The 16,518-nt window shown below is 37.0% G+C and overlaps 1 long non-coding RNA gene across 1 annotated transcript; it reads left to right on the top strand.

Moving 5' to 3' along the window:
• Positions 1-15,196: 15,196 nt before the first annotated feature.
• Positions 15,197-15,732, top strand: LOC131858084 (uncharacterized). The gene is made up of 3 exons (XR_009358884.1): positions 15,197-15,267; positions 15,360-15,473; positions 15,589-15,732. It is a non-coding gene; the product is annotated as an uncharacterized LOC131858084 (long non-coding RNA).
• The last annotated feature ends 786 nt before the right edge of the window (positions 15,733-16,518 follow it).

Genomic DNA, 16,518 nt, shown 5'->3' with positions numbered 1-16,518 from the left:
TTCTTGTGCACTTCTGTTGTTCCAATTGTTCCAATCATCAAAATGTTTAATTTGCTTCGCTTATCTTGATGAAATGAGATTTCCAGAGTCCATAGATAATCTGTAAGCAAGCTTCTGGAAACGATTGTGTGTGACACACAATTGTTTCCAGAAGCTTGCTTACAGATTCGCTTATCTTGTTTGGAATATGGAGATGGCAGCGATTTTCAGGATTACATGGATGATCATTTAACATAACCTCTTTTTGATTTATCTAGAGAATATTGTTGTGGACTTCACATAGTTTACTTATCTGTTGTGTTGCTTGGTTGCACGAGTTAGTGTAATTATTGTGAAGTTCAATTGGAATGGATAATCATGACATTCCAGGAAATCAGATTCCAGTGGTAGCTACATTAATTTTGCCTACTGCCAGCCAACAACATTGCAAAAAATTTGCTGAGAATGTACACATCTGTAGGTTATTCAAGATAGGACAATCATCGTACACATACTGGTGAATTATATAGAGAACTGTCGAAAATTCATGGCTGGTATGAAACTAAAAGTGGCATCTTTGATATTTTTTTAGCTATTTTGTTAGATTATGTATTTCCATGCTCTGCTCTAGTGGGATTGAATTCCATTTGATGTATCCTGTTCACAATGTTATTAGTAATGTTTCATGAAACACAATGAATGTTACAAAGCTGAGGCTGTAGTTTGGTTAGACAGCCTTTTTGCAAAGTCATCAAACTTGACAGTAACTGCTTAAATGATAGGCTTGTTCCTTTTCTGCTTCTTTTAATGGATCAATAGTGGTGTCATAGTCGGAGGATCAATGAAAGATTATCCAACCTTGTAGTTAGAACAAACAAACTCACAACTCAATGGGATGAGCAATAGATCTTTATTTCATTAGAGTCTGTAATATTGCTGCAATTTCATTACAGTCACAACAATATTACAATCTGCTGCAATTTCATTACAGTCACAACAATATTACAATCTGCTGCAATGGGCTTCCAACCTGCTAGGTCTTGGCCATTTGATTACAATGTACAAATTACATAATTCAAAAGATATTGCAATATGATGCCATGCCAACTTCGTTATGCTTCTTATATTTCGTATAATGATCTTCAAAAGTGTATATATATCAGTGCCTGGTCATAGGAATGATCTTAGATGCCACGAAGGGGCACAAAGCTCAATGCCTCATGAAATAAGTTTCAGCCAGCTGTATAGTTGAACCCCCTAAATTAAACATGGTGATGCAAGATCTTCATGTGATGCATGACATAAGGACTCCTAGGTCCAATGTGCCTTGCTATGCATGTAATGGAAATCCATTTAAATAATCAAGTTTAATTGTCAACACATAATAATTCTAAAGACAACTTAATTTAATTATTTATTAATGCAGATTAAAAGTGACTCTTTATGTCAACATCAAATTATAAAGTCAAGTCACTTAATAAATAGAAGGGAATTCCAAGAGACAAGCAGTGGGCGAACGAAGAGTCACAGGTTGAGTTATTTAATAACTTGGATAGGCTCATTTTTTGCATGCTTGGTTATATGTTTGGAGATTGTTTTTTTGGAGAGTTTCTGGGAAGCTCTAGTTTTTCGGCAGGTTGGAGGATGCAAACCCTCAAGCTTGGAGGCAGTGGACGGAAACCCATTGTCAGAGTTATCATTCAGGTGGCTCACTTTGTGCTTTAGGTTTTATTTGCTGGTTGTCCAATCCGACTGTGAATGTTGTGGCTGGGACTGGTAATTTCTGCTGTTGTTCTCTTGAAGATTTTAATGCATTGTTGATTTCTAATATCAGAACTATTATTTCAGTCTGAAAATTAATGAATTTCAGTTTAATTTGATGGTGTATTGAAAACAATTGCATGCAAATTGTTGTTTGATTTTTCTGGATCATTTGGTAAAAATTTGGAACAAATATCTTAGGGGGATATTTCAGTGGTATCAGAGCTCATTCTCCTGCCAGCCTGTGAAGAAGACAAATTTGCGGTAATAATATTAATTGCAGTTCTGAGTTCGATATTTTGGACATCACCGTATAGCATCTTGGCAGAAAGAATTATTAAAGAATGTTGCCTCAATAAATTGTGGTTCTCTTAATTCAATGGAGACTATTACTAAGGGATATGAAATCTGAAGTCAGGAGTGAAATAAATGAATTTTTAATATATCTGCGCGATCGAGCTTGAAGATTAATATTTCCTCTGCATATCTTTAATATCCACGGTGAAGCATTAAAGGCTTTGGTTGCTAAGTAAATCATTTACGAGCCAATACATTTATCACAGGTCAATGCGATATTTCATTGCCGTGAACCTCTGTTGAGCGACTATATTATAAGGTTTTAGTCGGATTGGGGGAAGATTGCGGAGGAAAGATTTCAAGCGATTTAAAACTTTTTGGGGATCGATCTTTATTTGACTAAATCCAAAGTTTGGGCAAAGAGAATATGGAGTGGGTAAAGATTGTGGCGGTTCTTATTCCTTGAAGATGTTTGAAGACATGATTTCCTTCTTAAAATTATCGGGTGTTTTTATCTCCTGTATCAAACTATCGGGTGTTTTTATCTCCTGTATCAAACTATTGTGCCCAAACATTTGTGGGTCCGAATCACATTTGGCCATTCCATTCTATATTGTAACCATTATAAGAAGACGATCATTTGAGGAACTATCGAGCATAGTAAATTTTTGTGCGGGCATTCTTCATTCACGAATATTGTTTTTTTCTGTCGCATAGTTATGGACGGAACCGAGCTCGTTTTGGATGGAAATTCGCATCAAATCTTTGTTGAGTTCACTCGGAATTCATAGCAGCGTATCAGTTGTAATATTCTCGATTGGTGACGACAATCATACTGTGGATGCTCTGAGTTGTGCCGTGGAAGCCAAACTCCTCACCGCGATTATTCATTTTGGTCTGCCGCCTCATCAATGCATATTCCCTATAGGAACCGTTACAAGTGATTGCGGAGGGAATTGTGACTAATCTATCGAGTGTCAAGCAAGCTTGTTCATACTGGCAGAGGGAAAAAACAAAGTAACGGGATAAAAAGAGTCGCAGTTTCGTTACCGCTTCAATTGGTAACATTAATTAGACCATTCACTTTAATTCTAATGAAGGAAGTATATACCCAACAAAACTAACACCAAGAGCCATTATATAACCATGACATATTATAACTTATGTATGCATCATTCCATTAAAAAAATTCAATTCAATGCCCATGTATAAATCAAAAGGCAATGAACATTGGAAATACAACTTAAAAATTGGAACATTGATTCATGTCATTATGTGCCTATTTTATAATGTAGAAAGAGATGATCCACATCTTCCTAATTACTTGTGTATAAATAACATCTTAAAGTGCCTTGAAGCCCTTTGTGACATCTAATGTCAATACATTACATGGAATTGCTAACTAAAAGGAGTTTGAATTTTGCAGTCAATGCTTGAGACACACATTCTTGGTTGGCAATTGCTCATTTTATTGTCCATCTTTCCAAAAATAGTGTTAATGATTGAGAGGAGAGAAGAGTTGATACACCTAGGGAAAAATAACTCAAAGTGTTTTTTGGAAACTTTAATAAAGAAAAGAACAGATGGAGAATAGCATTATGACCCCTCAATAGTTTGAGTATGCAAAACATTTGTTTGAGCAAGTCTCAAGGATTGAAGTGCCTTCATGGATAAATACAACATATAAACTTTTCATGTTACAAGAAGTTGATGAAGGAATCAAGAGGCTGGGTGCAAGAAAAGCTACGAACATAGTTGAGCTTTATGCCAAGTATCTAAAATGAGAGCTGAGAATCTTCGCTCTGCACATTGTGAAAATATTCAATAGTGTTATTTAGAACGGGTTCCCAAAAGATTAGACCACAAAATTACCCATCCCTTGGATGCTAAAAATCTCTCCAATTATTGGACCACAATTCATCAATTCTCTCTTTGCAAAGATGTATGGCAACATGGTGGAACATAGACTCAATAAGTGTGCAAAAGAAAAAAAAAGAGAGCAAGAGGGCAAATAAGTTTCAAACCATAACACTCAACAATTTATCATGATATCACTTTGAGGCATATCATTGAAAACTTTTGGGATGAGAAAAAAGACCCTTATTGTTATTGTTGTTTTGCTAATTTTAGGAAAGGCTTTCAACATGGTTCCTAGACACAAGTAATGGTGTAGAATGAAGGGTCATGGTATTTGAGAGTAATTTAGAGTAGTTGTCCATAGCTTTATGAGGAGGTTCAAGTAAAAAATAAAACTTGTGTATGTACTTCAAAGAGTTTTAGGAGGGGCATTGGGGTTAAGCAAGTTTGCCCTTTATCCTCTACCCTCTTTGGCCTTTATATCGAGAAACTTGATGAAAGGTTGAATATGAAAGGTGCGGACAAATCTTAGGAGAGTATGTTGTTAGGTTTCTCTTGTATGCCAATGATCTTATTTTGATTGCTAAATCTGCTTAAGGGTTGGAAGCACATTTTGTAGGAGAGTATGTTGTTAGGTTTCTCCTGGATGCTGATGATCTTATTTTGATTGCTAAATCTACCAAAGGGTTGGAGGCACATTTTGTTGGAGAGTATGTTGTTAGGTTTCTCTTGTATGTTGATGATCTTATCTTGATTGCTATAAGGGTTGGAAGCACATTTTGTAGCTCATGAGCACTTTTGCAAAGATCTAGGTATGTGAGTTAATATTACGAAGGCCAAGATGATGATCTTCTCCAATAAATGGTAAAATAATTAGTTTGAACTTTATTTTGAAGCTAGTATCCTAGAGGAAGTAATGGAGTATACATACTTGGGGATTGACCTAAATAACAAGTTTAGTAATGGTGCGTCTTTTAAGATATTTGAATAAAAAGTTGAGTAGATGGATACATATTGTTGGCCTAATGTTTTTAAAGATATCTTGGGTGAAAGAAAGAATATTTGGATGAGGCAAAATTTTAGGTGGATGAACACATGGCACATTTACTTGAATGCTTGTCCTAATAAATTTAAGGCCTTTGTTGATAAGTTTTGCAAGGTTATGTGGGCTAAAGACAATTGGGAGAAAGAAGAAATATTATCGTGGAGAATTTAACCCCAACATGGATCATTAGCAAAATGCTTATATAGAGGGCAATATTTTGTGGAGGTCAAAGATTCTCGTTATGCATTTGAGAACTGTAGTGTCGAAAATTGCAACCCTTTTGTAATTTGACCTACATCTTTTGTAACCACTTTGGTGTCCATTCCCCTAGCACTTGAGTAGGCTCACTTCAACCCTTGAATCAACCTTTTCCCTCTCAGGATGCTCAAGACACCTTTCAACAACTATACTTTAGCTTCAGTTTCATGTTACCTGCTTGTTTCCCTTGCCACTTGTCATTTCTGAGCGTGATTTGCCTGGACACTAGCGTGCTGCGCCGATGTCTGTGCTCTGCACAATTGTCCCACGACATCTTAACATTAGAATGTCGGTTTTGAGGGCGCCTTTCCACTTGTCACCTACATATGTTGGTGGAAACAACTCCAAACCTTTCAAACGACTCGCTAGCCCTCTTTTCCCTCATCTTTTCTCTTTTTAAATCTATCTTTTCTCTCCATTCAAGTTCTCTAGTTCCTCCATGCATCCTCTCTGGTTCTCTTAGCTCTCACAACTTTCTCTTGCTCTATCTCTTGTTTGCTACAACACTCTCAAGCTCTCACAATATTCTTTTGCAACTCTCTGGGCTTTCTCAAGCCTCTTTGGTAATATCTATCTATTTATCCTGTCTTTGGGCATCTTGGGATTTATCACACCCCTCTTCTATCATTTATCTTATCTTGCATTTATCTTTTATTCTATCAATCTATCTGGTTGTCTGTGGAGGTGGAAACACCAAAACAGGGATTTGACTGAGGCAAGTCCCCAAGCAGCCCCAAACATATTTTTCTTTCTGGCTTGTGTGCAGGTTGCATTAGGGAATATTCATTTGGCTGGAGGCTTCATATCATGGATTGGTTGTCAAATTATCTTCTTCCTTTCCTCTGTGCCTTTCATTTCATTTCATTTATATGATTGTTTTTGATTAAGGGAAAATAGGTTTTGAAGGGCCCTTGAAACCCTTTACATCAATCTTTTACATCAGAATATAAAATAGATATATCATTGAAAGCCCAACAAGATAGAACGACCAAAAAAAAAACTGGGACTGTTCCAAAAGACAGGGGGTAACCCATACAAATCAAACTAGGGATAGAACTTGACTTCTCAACAAAGAGGAGAGAGCCACAACAAAAAAACAAAGACTACCCTGAAAGACAATAGGTAACCCATCCTAAGACAGGGCTAGAAAAACTAGCCCAAGCAGCCCACTACGAGGGCCCTCAAGATTTACAACTAGCCTTGTGGGAGCAAAGAGTCATATCGAAAGAAGGCTTGGACATCTTTGAATGCTTCCCCTTTACAGTAATCCAACCCTCTTCAACTCTAGCAGGCGCCTCAGACCAATCCAAAGAGCCCAACACCGATCTATCCAGATTGGAAGAAGGAGCGAAAGGAGAGGGAGCAACAATCGTCACAGGTACATGGCCACCATTAGCAGATGGGGCAGGAGAAGTAACAACACCTTGTGAAGCTGTCGGTGGGGTAAGAGACAACAAACCTTTTTCAGCAGAAGAGACAACAACATCCTGTAATCCAACATTTTTAATATATTTGTTTTATATAATTGTTTTACCTTCTTTTATATACATTTATCGCATTTAAATTAATCTAAAACACATATCTATTATATTGTGCCCTTCTGTGCAAACTCTGTATTCTGTCCGTACAGGATGCTAGCGGGTCGCACTGTTGTCCATAATCTACGCACACGTCCTTGTGCAGAGAGCTATCAGTGGATGTACATAGACACTACATCTTGAGTGGAGAGGTTGGTTAGTGAATCTTTGAGAGGTTGTTATCTGCCTATTGAATAGGTTCATTTTCCCCCTCTACAAGAACAAACTCACATAATCTTTGGTGTGAAATAGGGACGTTAAAGGCCAAAAGAAGCTTGAGGAGAGAGGGTTTGTATCTTGTGCACAACAAGGGCTGTTGAAATGGAAAAGCATTTTATTTTAGATTACAAAGCAAGACCAACTACAAAAATATTTTAGTAGAAAACTTGTTTTCAAAATTTATTCAATGAAGATTGGGTGGAGAGAATGAGAGAGCTCATTATTAAACTAAATTGCAAAAGGTTGACACTTCACAAAGCTAAAACAATGAGGTTTGGTGTTCCATAGGCTTCCTTGATCTCGTGGATTTTAAAAGTTTTCTATTTTATTCTAAAAGAAATCTTCATATACCTTCCTTAATTGAAATGCAACATTAATTTGACACTTGCCTAATTTAAGACCAGTCTCACATTTCAAGGGAAGTTATTCTCTGAACGTTATCCAAAAATGTAATTTTACTTTCATTAAAATGATGAGCCACTCTAAATGCATTCATTTAACAATTTATTCTTAATATAGAAATAAATATTTAATTGTAACAAGTCTCTTTTTTTTGCCTTTTAGGGTAACAAATTCTTCATTTTGAGCCAAATTGTTGACCATTCCCAAATATCATATCAAAACAAACTCTTGTCACCATCTCTTACTTTCCAACAGTTACATTTGGAAAAATTTCATTACCTAGAACCATAGGCAAGATGCATAAGTGACTTTTCAACTTCTTAGCTGTCTATATGTGCACTTCAACCACTCCAACCTAAAGCTTTAGATTTTTTTACAAATCTTCCAAATCTCTACTACTCCAAAAGCTAAATTTACGACCTTCATTGTTCTCAAACCCTAGTGCTCAATTTGTTTAGTTGTACACATTTTATCTTCCTTGTAAGTTAAGTATTCCTTGTTTTGTATCCCCTCCAAAAAAAAATACTTCATTCCTATAGGTTACAAATACATTCCAATGATTCAAATATTTTGGTTAGTGGGATTCAATTAAAATGAAGGTTTAATAAATTTTGAGTAAAATGTTTTAGGTTTTGATTTAAAATGAACATTGGTAGCCTATCCAAACAAAGAAATAACAAATTTTGAGAAAGTTGTCAAATGTGTTAGTTTATGATTAAAAAATCTTAATATTAATTTTTTGTGGCAAGAGCCCCTCCTATTCTTCTCCCTTTTTTATGAGTCATTCTTCAAAATCATAGAAAACACAATAAAATAAACATACCAACAATACACCAAGCTACAAGGAACAATAGAACAAAGCAACTCAAGATTGCGACTTTTATAATCTCAAAGCCTTTTTCCATAACACTCACACTTCCATTCATTAATTAAAAAAACTTAGAAAATAACAACACAACATGGTCTTTTACACGAGGGAAATTAAAACTACATTAACATCCAATGCATCTATGGAAGATACACCATAACATAAATGCCTCCCATTGCCTTTGGATATGAAAAAATGAAAATGATAAGATAACAAATTAAATTGATTTCTTAACCCCTTAACACATATGTACTACATTGTTTAAGGAGGCTCGAAGCTTAGATATTGATCCATACCTTATCAAACTGATGGAGGATGACTTTACTCTAATTATAAGAAATTGATCAATTCCATGATTTGTCAAAACATATCATTTAGCTTTAGTCTAGTGTTGAAAAATCATCTTGGAGAATGTAAAGCTTGATATCAAAGCTTTCTCTATGTATTTTCAAAGTTTTTTTGTTGGGACACAATCTTTTGCATAATGTGTTAATCAAAATATACAAATCACCTTCCACAATTATATTTTAAATAATCTTTTGAAGCACTAAAATCATTACCTACCATGAGTGCTTCCCCTTTAGCTTCATAGTTTGTTTTGATGTTCAAGAATAAAGAATTACCACACTTTAGCTCCCTTTATATTTCAAATTAAAAATGTCACTTCTACAATCCTTGGTTTGCCTCTTTAGGCCTCATCAAAGTTCAATTTGACAACCTTTGGTAGACTCCAAAGGGACTCTACAAACCTACTTATTCTTTAATTAGTGGAGTCCAACGAGCCTCCACACTAAAAACTTATTCTTTTCATTATTTTTCTTTCAATTGCATTGTCTCTTTAACGAGAATGAGGGTATTAAAAATAGCATTATTATGCTATAGTATTAATATATATGATATGAATATTTAGTATTATACTATAATTATATACTTTTTCTTGTATTACACACAATTATATAATATTATTAATATGCATTATAGCTATATATTAAATACAATATATATTAATATGCATATAATTCCATTATCACTACACCACAACTCATTGGTCACATACAATATATAATTAAAAAAATATAATTATAGTTGAAATTGTTTGATTCATTGTGAATTAATCCACAAAAATAATAATCTACAACCTAAAAATAATTTTTTTTTTATAATTTTATGATAACACAATGCCTTAACTAATTGATCCTAAATAAGACATCTATAGTATTTATTATATTCATTACAAATTTTTGTAAGTGTTTGTGAGTTTTGTAAAGTGTCATTTGAGGACCACACATCCATTCGATGACAACCTCTTAGTCCTTGTTGTGGTATCCTCTATAACTTTATGATAGCACAATGCTTTAACTAATCCACACATCTTATTTCAATTGGGTGTTGAAAATAAGCTTATGATCCACATTCAATGAATAATAAGTTTGATTATAGAATTTACTTCCAATATTTACTTATATTAGTGATTTTCTTGATAAGCAACAAAACTAGCTTAGAAACTCATTAAATTGTATGAATTTACAATTATTAGGTCAGACATTAGAGTTGAATATACATATAATTTAGGGTTTTGATTAGAAAGAGATGTCGTCGCTGAGGAAGGTCGAGCGCCTGTGTAGGCCGCGACCCGCATGAGGGCATAGGGCTTCTACATGTAGGTCTCTTTGGTCGATTTCTTGTTGTATGTTAGTGGGCTTGGGTGTGGGTTTAGTGGAAAGTATAGGGACGGGTTGTTGAAGGAGTAAGGGGGCAGGTTCGGGCCTGTTGGCTGAGGTTGGGGCTGGCTTTTCTCTTTTATGTGTGTGGTTTCTAGTGTAATATTGTGTTGCAAGTCTTTTTCTGATCGGTTGGTGTGTGTGGGTACTGTCGTGGTGTCTTTGGATATCAGGGGGCATGGTGGCTTCCGCAGAAGAGATCGATGCTATTGGTGGGGAGGATTGCAGGGTGGTGTTGGTTTGGGAGCTGGAGCGGGGGGTGTAGGGAGTCTGGTGTTTGGCAACAGTGGTTGGTGCAGCTCGTGAGGTGTGGAGGGCTATGGCCACTCTCTGTTTGGCAACAATGGTGAGTGCAACTCGTGGGGTGTGGTGGGCTGTGGCCACTCTCTCCTCGTAACAAAGGTTGGGAGGAGTGTTTTGTAGGTTGGGTTTTTGGGTGTGGGTTTTTATTTTTGTCTTTCCCTTCTCCTTAGGGATGGCCACTGCTGGGGGTGAGGCCTCAGGAGACTCTCCTTGTTTGGATTTTTGAGGTGCGTTGGGCGCGAAATCCCCATCCCATGGTACCAAGACCTTCGCTAATGATCTCTTTGTTCTAGATTCAGGGTTTAGTAGGGTAGGTTTGTCCAATGATGCTTGGATTTCGAAGATTAATGGCTGCCTTGAGAGATGCAAAGAGCGACCGAAATTGGTAATTCCGTGTGAGATGATTGCTGAAGATGTTGAATATTTCTCAAAGCACTTGTTATACTGCAAATTTTTGGGGATGATGGTTTCTTTACAGTTTTTGGAGAATTGGGCTCAGAGGACTTGGGCGCCGGAAGGGGAAATGGATGTTATGTTGTTAGCAAACAATTACTTCATGGTCACTTTTAATTACATGAATGATCACAATCGAGTCTTTGAGGGGGGCCCTTATTTTTATAACTAGGTGGGGTTGTTCATCAAACATTGGCATGTATTATTTAACCCTTCAGAGGAGATCCCGAATCGGGTCCCAGTGTGGGTTCAATTACCTCATTTTCCGGTAGAATGTTGTCAGGAGGATGTGTTGCGAATGCTAGCTTCACTGCTTGGGAAGCCTATTGGATCTTCAATGCAAACCTTGGGGAGAAAGGTAATGACTTTTGCTTGCGTTTGTGTTGAAATTGATCTTAGTAAGCCTTTGCCAGATGCTATAGATATGTGTGCAGGATCTTACTCTTGGGTCCAACAACTTGATTATGAGACTTTACCTTTCTGGTGTCGTCTATGTCATGAGTATGGTCATTTGCAGCGCAAGTGCCCTAGGTCTAAATCGGCTGAGCATCAGCCTCAACAACTGTCCTGTAACCTTGATGGGGCTGATAAAGGAAAAGATTCCATGTTTGGTGTGGCTGTGGGTGCCGATGATTTTGTTCCAGTTAAGACAAAGAATAGGAATCGAGGTCAAAAAAGGTATTTGCAGGAGAGTTAGGAAGATGATACCTTTAACAGATTTGAAGCTTTGGATGACCTTAGCCAACAGGAGGTGAATCCGGGGATGATTCCTTTGGATCATAGTGCAGTAGGGTTGATGCCTGATAGTATGAACTTGGATCCTACCTAGGGTCTGCAGGAGGTTGGAAGTCAACAGATGGAGATGGATCAACATGTATTGGCTCAAAAGGGACCCATCTCTAGTGCTGAAGTGAAGATGGATGGTGGGGATGTTTCTCCTGCAACACAGAAATTGGACTCTGCTGGGGTTAAAAGTAATAAGATATCTTTACATCTGGGTCTTCTTCAAAAAGTCTTTAAGAAAGGATCAACGAAGAAGAGTTCGAAGGTTGGCAGAAAGAAGAACTTGGATACAATCAAATTGATGGGGGAGAACTTGGTTGAGTCAGGGTTAGTTAAGACTCTGGATTCTCATTTTTCTAATCTCCTGAAATGATTGTGCTTTCATGGAATGTGAGGGGATTGAACAGTGGCCCTAGACAAAAAGAGTTCGGGAATTGATTAGGAGTCATTCTTCTGATGTCCTATTCTTGTAGGAAACTAAATTATCTGTGAAAAGTATGTTGGGTCTGGTGCCTAAGCTATGGGGGAGAGGCGAATGTTAGTGTATTGGGGCATTTGGCTCCCCTAGAGGTGTGGCTTGTCTTTGGAACCCCTTGAGGATTCGTCCTGTATGGTGGGTTTCATCCAGATCATCTTTATCTGGGGTTGCCTCTAGTCTTGAGATTGGGGAATATATCTTGCTTACTAACATTTATGCCCCACTAATCTTCAGGGTAAGAAAAATTTGTGGTCTCATATTACTTTTATGTGTGGGTTTTTTCCTTTTCATTCGTGGATTATGGTAGGTGATTTCAATGCCATCTTAGAGTTGAGTGAGAAGAAGGGTGGTGTTATGCGGTTGGAGCCTTCTTCCTTCCTTCTTCGGGATAGCATATCAACCTTGAATCTTGTTGACATTAAGCTTGGTAATGGTCTATTCACTTGGAACAATAGGAGACTAGGGGAGTATTGGATTGCGGAGAGGCTGGATCGCTTTCTGGTTTCTAGTTTTTGGGTTGGTGTGGGATGGTCCACAGGCTTCGAGATTTTAGATTGGAAAGGTTCAGACCACTGGCCCATCAAATTGGTGTCCTCTTCTGCTCGGGTCGCTCACATTCCTTCATTCAAATTCCAGCTTATGGGCGTGTGCACAAAGATGGTGGTCAGAAAAGTGGACACCACCCAAAAAAAACTTGGAAAAACAAGCAGCGCGTACGCGGTTTTAAAATTTCAAATTCCCGCGTACGCGCTTAGGTTTGTTCTTCCTGAGCCTAGAAAAGGTAGTGCATACGCGCTAAGCTTAGGAAACTGAGTGCGTACGCGCTACGCCTAAGAAAATTAGTGCGTACGTGCTGCTTATAGGAAAATGAGCGCGTACACGCTAATAATCCTAGTAAAACCGCATACGCGGTGCTTGATGAAAAAAGTTAAAAAAAAAAACTGAGTCCTCATTTACTCGAAAAACGCATTTTTTACTTTCTTTTTTTCCCATTTTTTAAGCTAAACCGCGAACGGGGTGCGAAATTTGTCCTTAGGCTATGGATCAAGGTTAGTTTTTGTTTTTTTTGTCTTTCTTTCTGGTTTATGCAATTTTTTTTACATTTTGAATTTAATTTCATTAATTTTGATTAGGTTTTTTCATTTTTTGTTTCAAAAACTAGATTCTTCTAATCCAGAACAAGAACAACCAAATGCACCTCTTGAAAACCCACAAGAACAACCAAATGCACCTCTTGAAAACACACAAAAACAATCCCCAATTCCTCCTTTTGACCGCACAGCCGAAACATAGGAAGAATTAATTAATTAGTTAGGGCAAAATACATCCAAAATCAATAGACTGATTGCAAAATTGAAAACTTCTGAACTTGACCATCATCAATCCCTCGCCACTAGCCTAGAAACATTAGCTAGTGGTGCCATAGCTGTTTCCACTGAAATTACCAAATGGGGAAGCTTTAGGGATAGGTGTTGTCAATTCTATGCCAATGGGCTATCATACGATGGAGTTAAAAACAAAAATATTTCTAAACAACAAATATGTGCCCTTTTTGTTGACCCCAAAACTAGTCAGTCATTACCTCCTAATGCAAAGAGGTTTCCCATACATTGGTGTACCAATGTGCAGATGAAGAATCTTTTTTGGCAAAGGTGGTGGATGGTCTTTGACGATCCACCTTGTAATAATTATGAGGTGCCATTATATTTTTTGAGAAAAATATATTGTGATTTTGTACTCAATGTGCACCCAAATTATTTTGACATGAGAGAGTTTCATGGTAGAGGTGGTGGCTCTGCCCAAGATAGACCTGGAGCCCGTAGGCGATTAGCCGCGGAGAGTCGCCGCCCCCTAGCACCCAAACCCAAGGTGCATCAGGTTGTCCCATTAGAGCTGAAAGAGTCGATAGAGCTACAGACTCTTCAGGCGGCCACAACATTGACTGGTGCCATCATCCAACATGGGACATCATTAGCACACCCTATTGTATTGGATGATGAGCCGTTAGAGGGTGACAGAGAGCCCATCGAGCATATGTGTGTTAGTTGCTCGGGGATAGATGATGCAGTCGATGTAGATGGATACTCATATCATCTATGAACGATTTGCGGTTGTAGATGTCAAGCTCACACGGTTGAGGATGTCGCGCTGACAGATGAGTTGATGGACATGGTGTTTGCCCTTGAGCCACAGACACAGGTGTGTTGATTTGAATTCATAACATTTTATTTATTAGTCACTTTAATTTTGTAATTACATAAATGAATTTCATTTATACATCGATTTAAATTGAGACAAATAATATGCATTTCAGGATGTAGCAGCGGTATCCCATACACCACCCCCAGTTACCACAACTGCAACTTCGACGCCTGAGGTATAAATTTTGTAACATGTTAAAATAGAATAGTGCACTTTGAATTCAAAAAAATACAAGATATACTAACTATCTTTAATGCTTGGTCCAATTTCTGGTTTGTAGGTGTTGACAGGGGATGAAATGTCCCAGATTGATGACATCACGCTGTCGGCGATCAATTTTGGCCTACAAGGCTATATGGTATCATATTTTGTACAACTCTTTTTATGTATTATTTTGATGGAATATGCAAGTCATTTCATTTTAGATTTTTAAAATTATGTTTAATTTATTATTTGTACTAATATCTCATGTTAGTTTTCTATTTTTAGGGCACCCCCTTCGCATCTAGGGCTCATCCGAAGAAAAAGAATATCTCGAAGACGCCAAAACGTGTGAAGAAGGTAATTGAACACATTTTTAGTTGTACAATTGTTTGAAAATGTTGAAATCAAGTATTAGTTGGGGTTTGTAGATTGATTAGTGTTTTTTGTCTATTTTACATGTACAACGACCATTGAGCTTTGTGGATATGTTGAATGCACCTGATTCACCCGCGAATCAAGAGAGGGCAGAGGTATGTATCTCTACTTTATTTTCTTGATTTCATGATTATATGCACGCGTACATGTGAACTTGTGATATATTATTATCTTATATTTTTTTCATACAACAAATATCCATACCTATTTCGTCAATGGAGAACCCTCCTCCTTGCGCTGGAGAAGCATATCAGGATCCGATACACTTTTGTTTGATATGTAAAATTAATTTTTTTCAACTTTCAATACTTATCATTATATTAATTGTATTTAATCTTTGTACTTTTTTTGTATAGGTAATAGCGACCGTTTCTACATCGATGGTGAGCCATCCTCAGTCCATTGGAGAAGCATTTGAGGCACAGGTACATCATTGTTCTCTATATTATAACTTTTAAGTGTTTTTGATATATTTATGTTAGTACATTGTATTAATTGTACATTTAATCTACAATAGACTCCTTTGCGGTACGGCCATAACGTGGATCCATTTAAGTATGTCTTCAAGAAAACTCCTAAGAGTGACAAGGAGAGGAGAGTGAAGACATTAGCTCTTGGATCAGCCGATGAGGTAATCAACATTTCAATTGCAAAGGAATTAAAGTTAAATGCATAGTTATGATGTCAATTGTGAACTATTTTCTACAAAAGAATTCTAACTTGGCTTTTGAATTGTGGTTTTGTAGCCATCTACAGAGCCGCATACTGTGCCGAAGAGGCTTGATTTTGATGATCCACCAGAAGTTTAGGATCATATAGTGTTAGTTTTGGTCATAGAATGACCAATACATGTAGATATATTCTACATTTTTATTGTATATTGATTTGGACATGGCATATGCCACATTTTTGTAATACTTGTATTGACTTGGCAGACATGCCTTTTTTTATATAAATAAATATCGATATTCGATCCAATAAATGTGTAATGAGTTCATTATTTTGTATTCGTTGTATTTTGTGGTTGTTCTTTTATAAATTTAAATGAATATTTGTATATGTAATCAACAATATGAATATAAACAACAAAAATATATGATATAAAGCATTGCAATCGTGGAATATGATTTGATAAAATTTCTAAAATGTTGAATTAACCATACAAAACTCCTTGTATTCAGTTCATTATTGTGTATTCGTTGTATTTGGTGGCTGCCCTTTTATAAATTTAAATGAATATTTGCATATGTAATTAACAATATGAATATAAACAACAAAAATCGACAATATGAATTTAAACAACAATGTGTTTGGTGTGAGAGCACCCTCACACTCGCAATGGTCAAATTTTATTCCTCGTGTGCACAAACTGACATCGCGAGCGCGTCCGGGTGGGCATGTTTATGCTAGGCATGCCCCTGTCATGCATCCCAAAGCACCAGAACGTCGAGAGTCATACCCTACTGGTGAGATCTCTCAAGTGCCCTGAGTCCAAAAAATTGTCAAAATTTGACGGACTGTTTCTTCCAATCCACGACACATACGGTCGATCTGTTTGATCCCGTGGGGTCGCGTGAGGCTCATCTACAATGTCCTATCTTGGTTTTCAACGAATCAAAGCCATTTTCAATTAGTAGCATTTTTTCGCCTGCTCAAAAAACCGTCAGTTGCTTGCA

This window comes from Cryptomeria japonica, chromosome 9 (genome assembly GCF_030272615.1).
Source record: "Cryptomeria japonica chromosome 9, Sugi_1.0, whole genome shotgun sequence".
In the NCBI taxonomy this organism is placed as follows: Eukaryota; Viridiplantae; Streptophyta; class Pinopsida; order Cupressales; family Cupressaceae; genus Cryptomeria; species Cryptomeria japonica.
Note: the sequence above shows the minus strand (reverse complement) of the source record. Positions and strands in the feature narration are given on the sequence as shown.